This window comes from Culex quinquefasciatus, chromosome 3 (assembly GCF_015732765.1).
Source record: "Culex quinquefasciatus strain JHB chromosome 3, VPISU_Cqui_1.0_pri_paternal, whole genome shotgun sequence".
Classification (NCBI taxonomy): domain Eukaryota; kingdom Metazoa; phylum Arthropoda; class Insecta; order Diptera; family Culicidae; genus Culex; species Culex quinquefasciatus.
The window spans coordinates 76,045,846-76,057,361 of record NC_051863.1 but is presented as its reverse complement, the minus strand read 5'-3'; the positions used below and the strand labels follow the sequence as shown (position 1 = coordinate 76,057,361).

The 11,516-nt window shown below is 39.8% G+C and overlaps 1 protein-coding gene across 3 annotated transcripts in view; it reads left to right on the top strand.

Annotated features, from left to right (window-relative positions):
• Window positions 1-3,363: 3,363 nt before the first annotated feature.
• Window positions 3,364-11,516, top strand: part of LOC6032756 (ras-like GTP-binding protein RhoL) — a 32,113-nt gene continuing 23,960 nt past the window's right edge. Inside the window, exon 1 of one of the 3 annotated variants that reach the window (XM_038262762.1) lies at window positions 3,364-3,522. The gene's annotated coding sequence lies outside the window, so the exon portion shown is untranslated. Of the gene's footprint in view, window positions 4,246-9,104; window positions 9,765-11,516 lie in introns of those variants that run through there. The other 2 variants (XM_038262761.1, XM_001843246.2) reach the window with 2 other exon arrangements.

Below are 11,516 nucleotides of genomic sequence, written 5' to 3'. Positions count from 1 at the left end.
ACATTTCATATAAAATTTGTTCTTCTGAAAATGACTGTAAATTAGAAATTGCATCATTCATCGGGCTCACGGGACCGTTTTAACGAATCTTCACCATCATTTTGAGCTGATTTGGTCGAATCGAAGCAAAATTATAAAAACTAATCAAATTTGTTTTTTGGGAAATTCTAAATCACTTAGAACCATCGATGTTTAAGTTCGATAAGACCAATTGTTTTCTAATCATCTTATTCAGAATGTGTAAATTTTAAATTTCCATAATAATAATTGAGAAAAGCCAAAAAAATTATTACCCTTCTTTTGCCTTCCTCACTGAGGTAAGGCTTTAATCCTGCTCTAAAAATGAACTTTGTATAAAAACGTCGTAGACCCACCTTCATGTATACATATCGACTCAGAATCGAAAACTGAACAAATGTGTGTGTGTATGTGTGTGTATGTATGTATGTGCCCAACAAACTAGCTCATGTTTCTCAGCACTGGCTGAACCGACTTGACCCGAACCTGATGCATTCGACTTGATTTAGGATCCCATAGATCGAGTTTTATACAGATTGAAGTTTCGATAAGTAGTTCAAAAGTTATGTTTAAAAATGTGTTTTCACATATATCCGGATCTCACTTAAATGTATGTAAACTATGTCCGGATCCTCCATCCCACCCATCGTTGGTTAGGTTATCAAAAGACCTTTCCAACGAGTCCAAATTATTGATGATCTGGCAACCTTGTCTCGAGATATGGCCACTGAAGTGACATTTATGTACTTTTTTGAAGCCGGATCTCACTTAAATGTATGTAAATTAAGTCCGGATCCACCATCCTACCCATCGTTGGTTAGGTAATCGAGAGACCTTTCCAACAAGTCCAAAACATTGACGATCTGGCAACCCTGTCTCGTAGTATGGCCACTTAAGTGACATTTATGTACTTGTTTGAAGCCGGATCTAAAAAATAGATGACATTTCTGTAGAATTCCATCATATCAGCCATTGTTGGTAATAAGTGAGGAAGGCTCGAACCACATAGGTGGATTAAGTTAGTTTTTAAATTATTGCCGCTATTGGCATAGTCAAAAAAATGCCTTCAAGATGAGATGATCTTTCGAATTTCCAATAGGTGGCAGCAAAAAGCTCGTTAGCCTAAGCTTTTATGTCTTGTATATTCATGTGCAAGGAGTGGATTGGTTTAATTGAAAACAAAAATAGGAAAAAAGAACCATTCAGACTACAACCCACCGAATTATGGCCATGTGCTCTGTTTGGCTTAGCTTGTTGGAATTCCAGATCTTGGGGGTCTCTAATGCAAGATTTCTACCCATCCCTAGCTATCCGAAGACTAGAATTGAGGTAGCGCCCAATCCTCTTTTTATACGTCATGGGATTCAAACTGAAGACTTTTTGGATCCGAGGGTAAGGCTCAGTTTGGCACTTTTTTATTTGTTTCAACATCCAAGCGAGACAACTTTTACTCTGAAATAAACTACCTATCGACCTAACAACTACACTCAGGTCAGGGGACCAAGGGTCAACAAGGATTGACCCAGGCCAACTAGGGATGGATCAGAAGGATATTGCATTATAAAACAATTGATTTAATCCTATTTCAACAAAACTAAATCTCTAAAAGTTTGACAAAGCATAGCAACAGAAAGTAGCAGCCACCAGTTCTCAATCGAGCAAAAAATAGCGTGCAAATCTGCACACATGGCGTCTGCCGTCTTCATCCGGCTTCACAAGGACTCGGGGGACAGCACTACTAACCCGTTTGCATAATGATGCATCGTCAGCGGGTTGCATCTTTAACCTTTTTACTAGAGGCGAAACATTTGTTTTGTTTTTTCTCTCGAGCAGACTTTCTTCGTCGTCCTCATTACGCGAAAATGAATCCGGAAAGAAACGAAGGCCTGAGTCTTGAGTGTTCGCAAGTTAGTTACTAAAGTAGTGAACGTACAGACTAGCTTGGTGGTGATTTATCATGTTGGGTGAGACAAGTTGGCCACTTGTTTTTCCGTCATTATAAAGTTCTATTCACGCTATTATAAGTCACTTATTATAAGAAATACAACAATGTTATTTCTTATAATAAGTGACGGAAATTACAGTTTATTATTTGTTTTGGATCATTATATATTTGTTCTTCTTATTGAAAGAAAAGAAACTTCTTCATCACAATAACTGTAATTTAGGGTCCAAAATCAAAATAAATATCATATTTGTGGACTTAACTTTCGTTAGGGTTAATGCACCCAGAACTGGGCATCGGCATACGAGAGGATAACGAGCACGATTCGGTAGTAAAATGGTACTGTGTGCGGACGGAGAGGATAAATCCCGAAATTACCGAGAGTACTTTACTCATGGTTCATTTTCCAAAAAAGTTCATCTATCAAAAAAAAAAAAAAAAGTACCGGTACCGAGACTCGAACCCAAGACCAATGGCATATTGAACCGTGCCTTTGCCGTATGGGCCACCATGGTTCGGTGACTAAGTGGCGGTCGTTTGTCCATATAAGCCACTCATAGGATGAACTGTTCCAATGAACGAATGAACACGCGAGAGGACTATACTCTCGCAATATAGCACTTTCCTCACGTTTCTTTTCGTGAGGACTATCCCCTCGTTCTTTAACTTTGGGTGTGGATGTCTGATGTTTGTGATGTATTGGAAAGGTCTTATCCATTACCAGAAGTCTTTGGAGTCTTTCAACTGTTAGACTTTGACATCTTCCATAGTAAAAGTATGGTTTCAAGATGTTTGTAGCTTTACTACCTGTGGTTCAAACGCACCTGAAGCACCACGTGTTTCCATAATACAGGATAGATACAACTTTCATGGAGACGCATGATGTTTAGCTTGTAAAAAGCACATACATAATTCGAACTGAGTTCACAAATCATCGCTCAACATCTTGTTACTTTTATTTTATGATTTCAGAATTGTAACGTATCCAGGTAAAATCGGAATTGAAAGAATTGCTTATTAAAAGACTGTTTCACCTAGTATCGCCGAATTTACCAATTCTAAAACGTTGAAGTAATTTGAGTAATTGAACATCACTTCCAGACAGTCAATTAACAACAAACGACAAATTCCAACACTCATCAAGTCTCGTTTTGCTTTTACGCCTCATTTTTCACACACATCCGTTATTGCTATCTTTGCTAAAGCAGTAGGTACAAACGAAGGCATCTCAGCAAAAACGTCGACACCAACAAACACACATTCGGCACTCACAGAGGCAGGTTCACTCTCTCTAAATGGAACCCGAAAAGAACACAAAAGGTTCATTCACAATCACGCGCAAACCTCCCTCAAGACCACGTTGTTGACCCGAACAAGACTCGCTCGCTCGCTCACCCACTCTCGTCCGGCGTATCATTCATTCGCCAACTGCGATGTGCTGCGGGCGGTTGTTGTTGTCGAAGTCGGTCGCGTCGTTGATTCCGTTGTCGTGTGTTGCTTCGATCGAGACCTGTTCGCCCGTCCGGTCTTCGCGAAGATCGGCCTGCTGAACTTGCCCGGTGGGTTCGTGCGCGCGCGTGCTGTTGTTGTTGTGCTTCCTAAAAGGGCCTAAAAGGTTAAACTTTTGAGTGGTTTGACGACACATTCAAACAAGTGGTGCAAGTCAAGTCAAGTTCGCTTCCGGTTCGGGTCAAGACAGAAGAAGTGGTTCCGGGGCTTGTGTGTGCTTTATCGCTGTTATCAACATCTCCTTCTATTCATCCGTATCCTGTGTATATGTGTTTTTGTGTGTCTCTGATATGTGTTTTGTGCTTAGTGGGTGTGTTGTATGAATAGCCATACAGCGAAAGGAAGAAGGCATGTGACGAAGCGTTTAATTGTTTATCTAAACTCATCAACCAGACGCGGAGTATAGTTAGTTGGGTGTAGTTTGTTGCGGACGGAGTTTCCGTTTTCGATGTGCTGATTAACGTACGAGTGCTAGTTCTAGTGTGCTGCTATGAATAATTGATGCTCTTCTGCTCCTCCGCCCGATACACACTACTTCGCGACACTGTATTGTGTTTTCGCACCAACATTTGTGTGCGGGAGTGCGCTTTATTGCTGACATTAGCAATATTTTTCTGCACACACTCCCTCTCACACTCTCGCTCCTCGAAGGCACACTCAACCAATGTGTGCGAAGTGACTTAATCATCCGTCTTAGGGACGTTGTCGTCGGAATCAGGCACGTTGCGCGGGAGTTTTAGTCCGGGGGAGCGTTTCTACGAGAAATATAAAAGGTAAATATCTTCTAGAAGCATCCAAGTTAATTAAGTATGAAAAAAAATACCTGAAAACATGTTTTATTCATGTCCAACAATCGAGCAAATTTATATACAGTGGATTCTCTGGCTGTCGATCTTCTCGATATCAATATTGATCCAGCTGTTAATGATTTTTTCAGTCCTTTCAAATAGATTGTTTTGATTTTTCGATATTTTGATAGCTCCCGCTCTCGACGGTCCCTCCAATATCGACATCGAGCGACAGAAAGCACCACTATCCGATGATATTTAAAAAATAACATTTGTCTGGTATTCTAACACATTTAAAGTTGAAAAAAGCATTATTCCCTTGCAAATATAATAATGAACATGCAGTGAATTTTTCATGTTTTTGGACTTGTATGAAAATTGATAAACAAAAATCAATCAAAGTAAGCTGGATCTTCGGAGGCCAGTCAAATTCGACGATTTTGTACAATTAATCAATGTAGTTAACATGGGCTATTCCATATCACCTTCACCGATTTAGACCAAACTTGAAGGGATCATTCATCTATCGATAGTTAACATAAATTCCTGGCCAATCTTCTATGAAATGTTACCACAAGAGAGTATTTTGATCAAATAGTTGTAAAAATTACGAGCAAAAGAAAAACATTTTTTTTAGAAAATCGTCAAATGAGGGCGTTGCCAAAAAAAGATGAATTTCTTTCCAAATTTGATCCTAATCGTGAAGGTCAAGGTAAAAAAATTACTCAGTTGATATAAAATGACGATATATAACTGGTAGTTATGGCGTAAGATGGTTATTGAAGTACTGAATAGCGCATCATTGGCGGAAAATTGATAGTTTACGTCGGTGTTAGGAAAATGTCTGGAGTTTTTTTTTTAAAGGCATGAGCATGGTTGACTGCCAATGAGCTGCTACTCCGTTATTGACGGATCAGCTGAAGTTACACAATGAACCAACAGATGAGTAGTGGGAGCTAATCATCCTCACTGTATAACCCCTGAAGATCTCTGCTTTGAGTCAATACCGGCGCCCCCCCAAGGAGATGCAGTTCAACAAAGGTAGGAATGTTAGTCCGATAGTTGAAGTTGCAGACTCATCAGACACAGAGTTTGTCGCTCTATACCTGTTGACACCGCATGAGACCGTTGAATCCACAGCATCTCCTTCAAGCATCACGGGAAGTGGGGGAATTGTGTTAGTAGGGGAAGGAAAGGGAAGGTCAGGATTCATCTTGGTAGATGATATGACTGGAGTTTTTTTTTTTTTTTTAAAGGTCCTATAAACCAAATTTCCAGTTTTTGTTTTTTGGTTGTTTTTGAAATCGCCTTGAGCAGGGATATTAAAAAACACCCAAAAAGAAAAAAACGGAAAGTTTGGTTTATTGGACCCTTTCAAAAAAAAAAAAAACTCCAGATGTATGCTTTGGGTAGAGATTGAATGCTAACTAACTATTTTTATGCAAAAGTGGCCATTTTGTTCTGCAAAATCGAAAATGTTTTCATTTACAACCATTGTGCACAAAGAGGGAGAGAAAGGAGGGGAAGAGGTCTGACATTTTGAACACAATGTCTACGTAGTTTGTGGAGGGCCCCTTCTCAGAAAATAATAAAAAAATATTTTTGAGATCTTTAGTGTTCTAAGTGTGCGTTTTTTTGTGGCGTATCGCAAAACCACAATTTTTAAAATGTCATCCGCATCTGTTTTTTCAGCTATGTTTTCAAAATGTGCAAGTATTAGGGTGGGTACGTTTTTCAAAAAGTTCTCCGATTATGTTTTAGTATAGTTCCCCTTGTAGGGCATGTACATAGGGACTTTCATGCCAAATATCAGCTCATTTGGTTGTTAACTGGCTGCGCGCATCAGGGTTAAAGTTTACATGGAAATTACTACGGGAAATTGGAACTTTTTGTTCAAACGCTCCTACAGGTCTGGAAAAATCACGCGCCAACTTTTGGTATGGTCAGGCCTAAGGGTAATGGTCTGGAGAGCACTTTTCCCGAAGAGAGCACACGGATTCGTTGTACCTAGAGCTGGCGCATCGGCAAACGATCCGATGTCTCCGGAATCAACGGTTTTCCCTGAAAAAGCATCACATTTTCCTTAGCATGCTATGCAAGCTTGATGCACATCGCGATGCCATATGTCAGGTAGCTACCACGTGGTTAAATTATTAGCAATAAAACACAAAAATTCCTAGCCACAAAATTTTGCCGCGAGTTGCTTTTCTCCTCTATAATGTCAATTTTGAAAACATTTGCTTGTAAATCGGGAAAATTGCAAGTGGTTTTCCAACCAACTCAAATTATACCAATTCTGCAACATACACCCAAAATTGGGCCTCGGCTTACGAAAGGATCACGCAGAAAAATAAGGCATATTTGAATCAACAAAACGTTTTGTTGATTTGAAAATCAAGATTTTTGTTGAATCAACGCTAAACGTCAAAGCAACTTTTTCAAAACAACAAAAGATTTTTGTGGATTTGAGAAAATCAAGGTTTGTTTCAACGCAAAATCGGCGTTGATTACATTCAACAAAAATTTTGTTGAATCAAACCTCGTACAGGCTGATTCTACAAAATATTTTTCTGCGTGATAAAGCGCAGGGTTTGGTAGTTACTGTGAACGGACGAAGAGGATAAATCCTGAAATGACTGAGAGTTATTTACTCATGGGTTCATGTCCCAAAAAGTTCAGCCTCAAAAAAAAAAAAAAAAGAAATATATATATCGAACTCACGACCCACGGGTTGTAACTAAGTGACGGTCAAATTGTCTATCCAGGTTTTTAAGCAAAGATGGCGTTTGAATGGTGAACGCCCGAAATGTCAAAATCGCGCAGTAGCACCAACATTAGAAAAAAATGTGGCTGTCATGCCATGGCACACTTGTTCCGTAATGTTGGTACCACTGCGTGATTTTGACATTTCGGGCGTTCACCATTCGAACACCATCTTCGCTTAAAAACCTCGATATATAAGCCACTCAATGCGATGAACTGTTTTTAATGAACGAATGAACGCAATTTGTAGTTGTTGTAAGCGCGAGAGGTCTTTACGCTAGAGACCCTAAATAGGGAGACTGGTCGAACTTTGCCAAATCGATCTGGCAACGTATGCCAACACTACCAAGTTTTGCTGGGCGTAAAGGCAAATGCTCGTTTGGATACGTCAAACTCGTGTCTGTTCGGGTACGTCAAATTCACTTTGACCAGTCTCTCTATAAAGGGTCCCTACTTTACGCTCGCAAAATACAGTCCAGACTCGATTATCCGAAGGCCTCGGAAAAATTTCACTTCGGATAATCGAATCACGAAATTTTTTTTTTTCGTTGTCTAATTTTTGATTGTTGAGCATAAACTACGCTAAAATTATTTAGAATTTTTAAATCCAAGATGGCGCCCAAAATGGCGGTGATGCAATATTGAAAAAAGGCATTTGATTTTTTAAAGGCAATCAACAACTCAAATTTGACTAAAATGGGGTCGTAGAACTCAAATTTTATGTTAAAAAGGAGAAAATGAAAAAAATACGAAAAACGTTGTTTTTTCTTCGTGATTCAATTATTCGATGTCCAATACAAACCTTCGGATAATCGAACTTCGGATAATCGAAACTTCGGATAATCGAGGCTTCGGATAATCGAGTCTGGACTGTAGTACATTCCTCTCTTTTCAATTTGGTAGGAATATACGCGGTGCGTAGCCGAATGGTTACGCTGTCCGCTTTGTAAGCGGATGATTCTGGGTTCGATTCCCATCTGCTGCAACCTTCCATCGGATGAGGAAGTAAAATGTCGGTCCCGGCCTTGGTTGTTAGGCCGTTAAGTCATTCCAGGTGTAGGAGTTGTCTCCATGCCATAAGTACAAACAACACACCAAACCAAGCCTACTCCGGTGGAATCGCTGGCGGCGGTTGGACTCGCAATCCAAAGGTCGTCAGTTCAAACACTGGAGTGGAAGGTTCCTTGGAGTAAAAAGAGGTTTGGGTGCTCTCCCCATTCAAGCCTTCGGACTCCTAGGTTCGAGCAGAAACTTGCAATAGAGACCACAAAAGACCTGGGGGTCGTTAATGTGGATGGTTTGATTTTTTTTTTTGATTTGATACGCGGAGAAAAAAGAGTTCCCAAAATCGTGAACAAGCGTTCATGAAAATCCGAACTATAGTGTACGAACAAAATGTTCAAATACCATGGTACGTTTTTCAAAATCGTACCATGGGATTTGAACACTTTGTTTGTGGTTCCCATTTTCATGAACGCTTGTTCACGATTTTGGGAACTCTTATTCTCCGTGTACGCTCTGTGTTCTATTTGGGTGTAGATACGCTTGCATGAATTTGCAAGATTAACTTTAATGGTAATTTGCATGAGACAAGTACAATATTTTTTTATGGAATAGATTTTTTATGGAAAAGCAAATGGAAAATGAAGAGAACAGTGTGACTCATAATAACGAGATCGATAATTATTCGAATTTGCTTTTCTGAAATTTCAAGAATCTGCACTAAGCAACAGTATGATCTTGGTGGGCCATCCTAGCCACGTGCCTGACCATCGCCTCAATCGTTCAAATGGTCTCTCCCAACTCTTCAGTGTGTACGTACGCGATGGACTGTCCTTATCTTCCGCAGAATGGAGCGGTACCCGCCCGTTCCGCTGATGACCCACGACTAGTCCCCGAAACTGCAAACGCTCAAGTGCTCCGGCAAAGAAACAAGAAATATCACACATCAAGTGATAAAAAAGTGGCAAAGTTTGTTATCAGTGGAAAAATACAAACCAAATACAACTTGTGGACATACACACAGAGCTGCAGCCTCGACCAAACTCGTCGTCCACAGCAAGTGAGTTTTAACTGGGCAGGCAGTAGTTACCAACCCGGTCCAAGGCGTGGAAGACGTTCGACGTCGGTCGCTGCCATCGATATATAGGTTGAACGACGTGTGTGTGTGTGTGCGCGTGTTTGTGTGTGTGTTTGTGCTAAATTTGGAATCCGCGCAAATCGGCGTTGATTCGTTTGAATCTGAGGAACCGCCCCTCTGGCCGCACTCACTTTCGCATTTAACGAGCGAAGCCAGTTCAATATCTCAATATCTTAAGCCAAAAAAAAGCACACATATTTTTGCTGAGGTAATGGATTCTTCTGGCTGCTGAATGCGTGCAACATAAACATTAAAAATCGTTCGAAAAATCGCTCCGCGTGATTACATAAAGAGCCAAAGTCAGTGAGCCGCGCGAAAACCGAAACCATCTGTCCACCGATCTTCGAAACAAAAAAAAAAAAAACAACCTGCAAAGCGCAATCCGATTCAGTGAGCAACTTCAAAGCAGACGAGGAGGGGACAAACCCGAGTTTTGGAGAAAGTTTGCTGTGTGATAATTAGCCAAGAAAGAGGGAGCAGAGGCAAAAGCCGAAACCAAAAAAAAAATACCTGGCGGTTACATCAGAAAAAGCCACGAAAGCCGCCACCGGGTTGAACCTTCAAAAAGCGCACGAGAAGAAACCAAAATCAACTCGAAAAGGTACGCACCAGCAGTGCTGGCGAAGAGGTCTCTCGAAAAAGCCATGATTTTTCCAGGGAATTTTATCACGCTCGTGAGGCCCTCCTCAACCTAGGTGGGGGTGATTCACGGTAGCGTAACACAGGGGAGGAAGTCGCACCCGCGGGAGTTGGGAATTGTTGTGGGGTAAAAGTGTGAAATCTAGACCTAAAGTGGCGAATGTGTGTACGCAAAACAGCAGCGCAGCCAGCCAGCATTTAGCGGAATCGACGAGTGATGCTAAAAGTATGCTGTGTGAGCTGGGGAAAAACATTCTTGATTAGTGCAGTTTTCAGCAGGCGGTCTTAAATAACAACTGAAATGGTTTGATTTATGAGTAAATTTGGAATCCCCACTGGGATTCGATTTGATAATGTTGGCTCAAAAATGGTCCAAACCAGTTTCAAGACTGTTTTTTTTTGTTTGTTGCATTCAGTTGTTAGACTCCTTTTTTACCATTTCAAATGCTATGGTTTAGTGATTCGGGAGAAAGTATCAATTAGTCAACCGCAGGTTGTAAAACAGAGTTAGTTTTCTTTTTCTTCTAAAATGTTCAAGCGATAGTACGGAATCTTGAAGTAATAACCAGGTTTGAACGATTCAGGCAAACTGTTAGTTTTGTGGAATTGAGATATGGGGCATGAGTTCGTACGACAATGTTGGTAAAACGAACATAGAATCGTTAGTATTTCTGGCAGTGGTTTGGCAATTGCTTGTTAGAGTTATTTTAACGCTGTAATAGGAAAATAACAGTGAACTCTTCGGTTGTCGATCTGGGATCCCAAGTAACAATTTTAGTTGTGTTGTAGTTTTGAAGAGGTTGTACAGAATACTTCGGAAAATGTATGAGAGATGCTTTTAAGTCCCACATGCTGAGTTAAATACGAGTTAAATAAGCAATAAAGCCAAAATGGACCATTTTAGGAGGTTAGCCAGAGCAAAAATGAAGAGTTTCATAAGACAGAATAATTTTATTGTATGCTTTATTGATGCTTTAAAGAGCTCTACAAGATACGAATAATGCTGTCGAGCTGGGGAATAAGTTTTGTTGTAGCCTGAAAGAATTCTTAAAATCTTATAACAGAACAAAATGCATTTTCAATTACTCTGCAAGGAAACCTAAAGCCTGTATCGTAGACTGAAAAGCATGCATCATTATTTTATTGAAGGCAATGATTCTTCTTCTAAATGGAATCAGAAAATACTTTTGGTCGACAATAATTCACAAGTCAATAATATTAAAGTCATTAATATCAGTGATTAAATCTCTCAAGTAATGCACTGTAACGGTAATGCCGAAAAAAATCATCGAACATTTTTTTGAGATAGTTCGAAAAAATGGTACGCGCCTTCTCAAATCATTAGAAAAAGTTTGTAATTTTACTTAAAAAAATAATTTGAGCAAGGTCATTGCTCAAGAATTCAACATGGCTACGCTTTTCAGTAACATTATTCTCTAGGCAATATGGCGAAATTTATTAAATGTACTTATTCTTGTTTGAAACTGTTTTAAATTCATTTCTTCTTTAAATGCTCTTTCTCAAAACTGACTAGGAATAACTTGTTTTAAGAGTGATTTATTACGGTTTCAGTCAGGATAGTGTAGCTTTTTGATGGTTTTATTCAAGATTCAATCGCCTAGGCTGAGACCGTAGCGCTTGCCTGTCATTGATTACTGCAAAAAGATCCGACTAGAGAAATCGCCAAAATTTCACAAGAATTCAATAAAAAAAC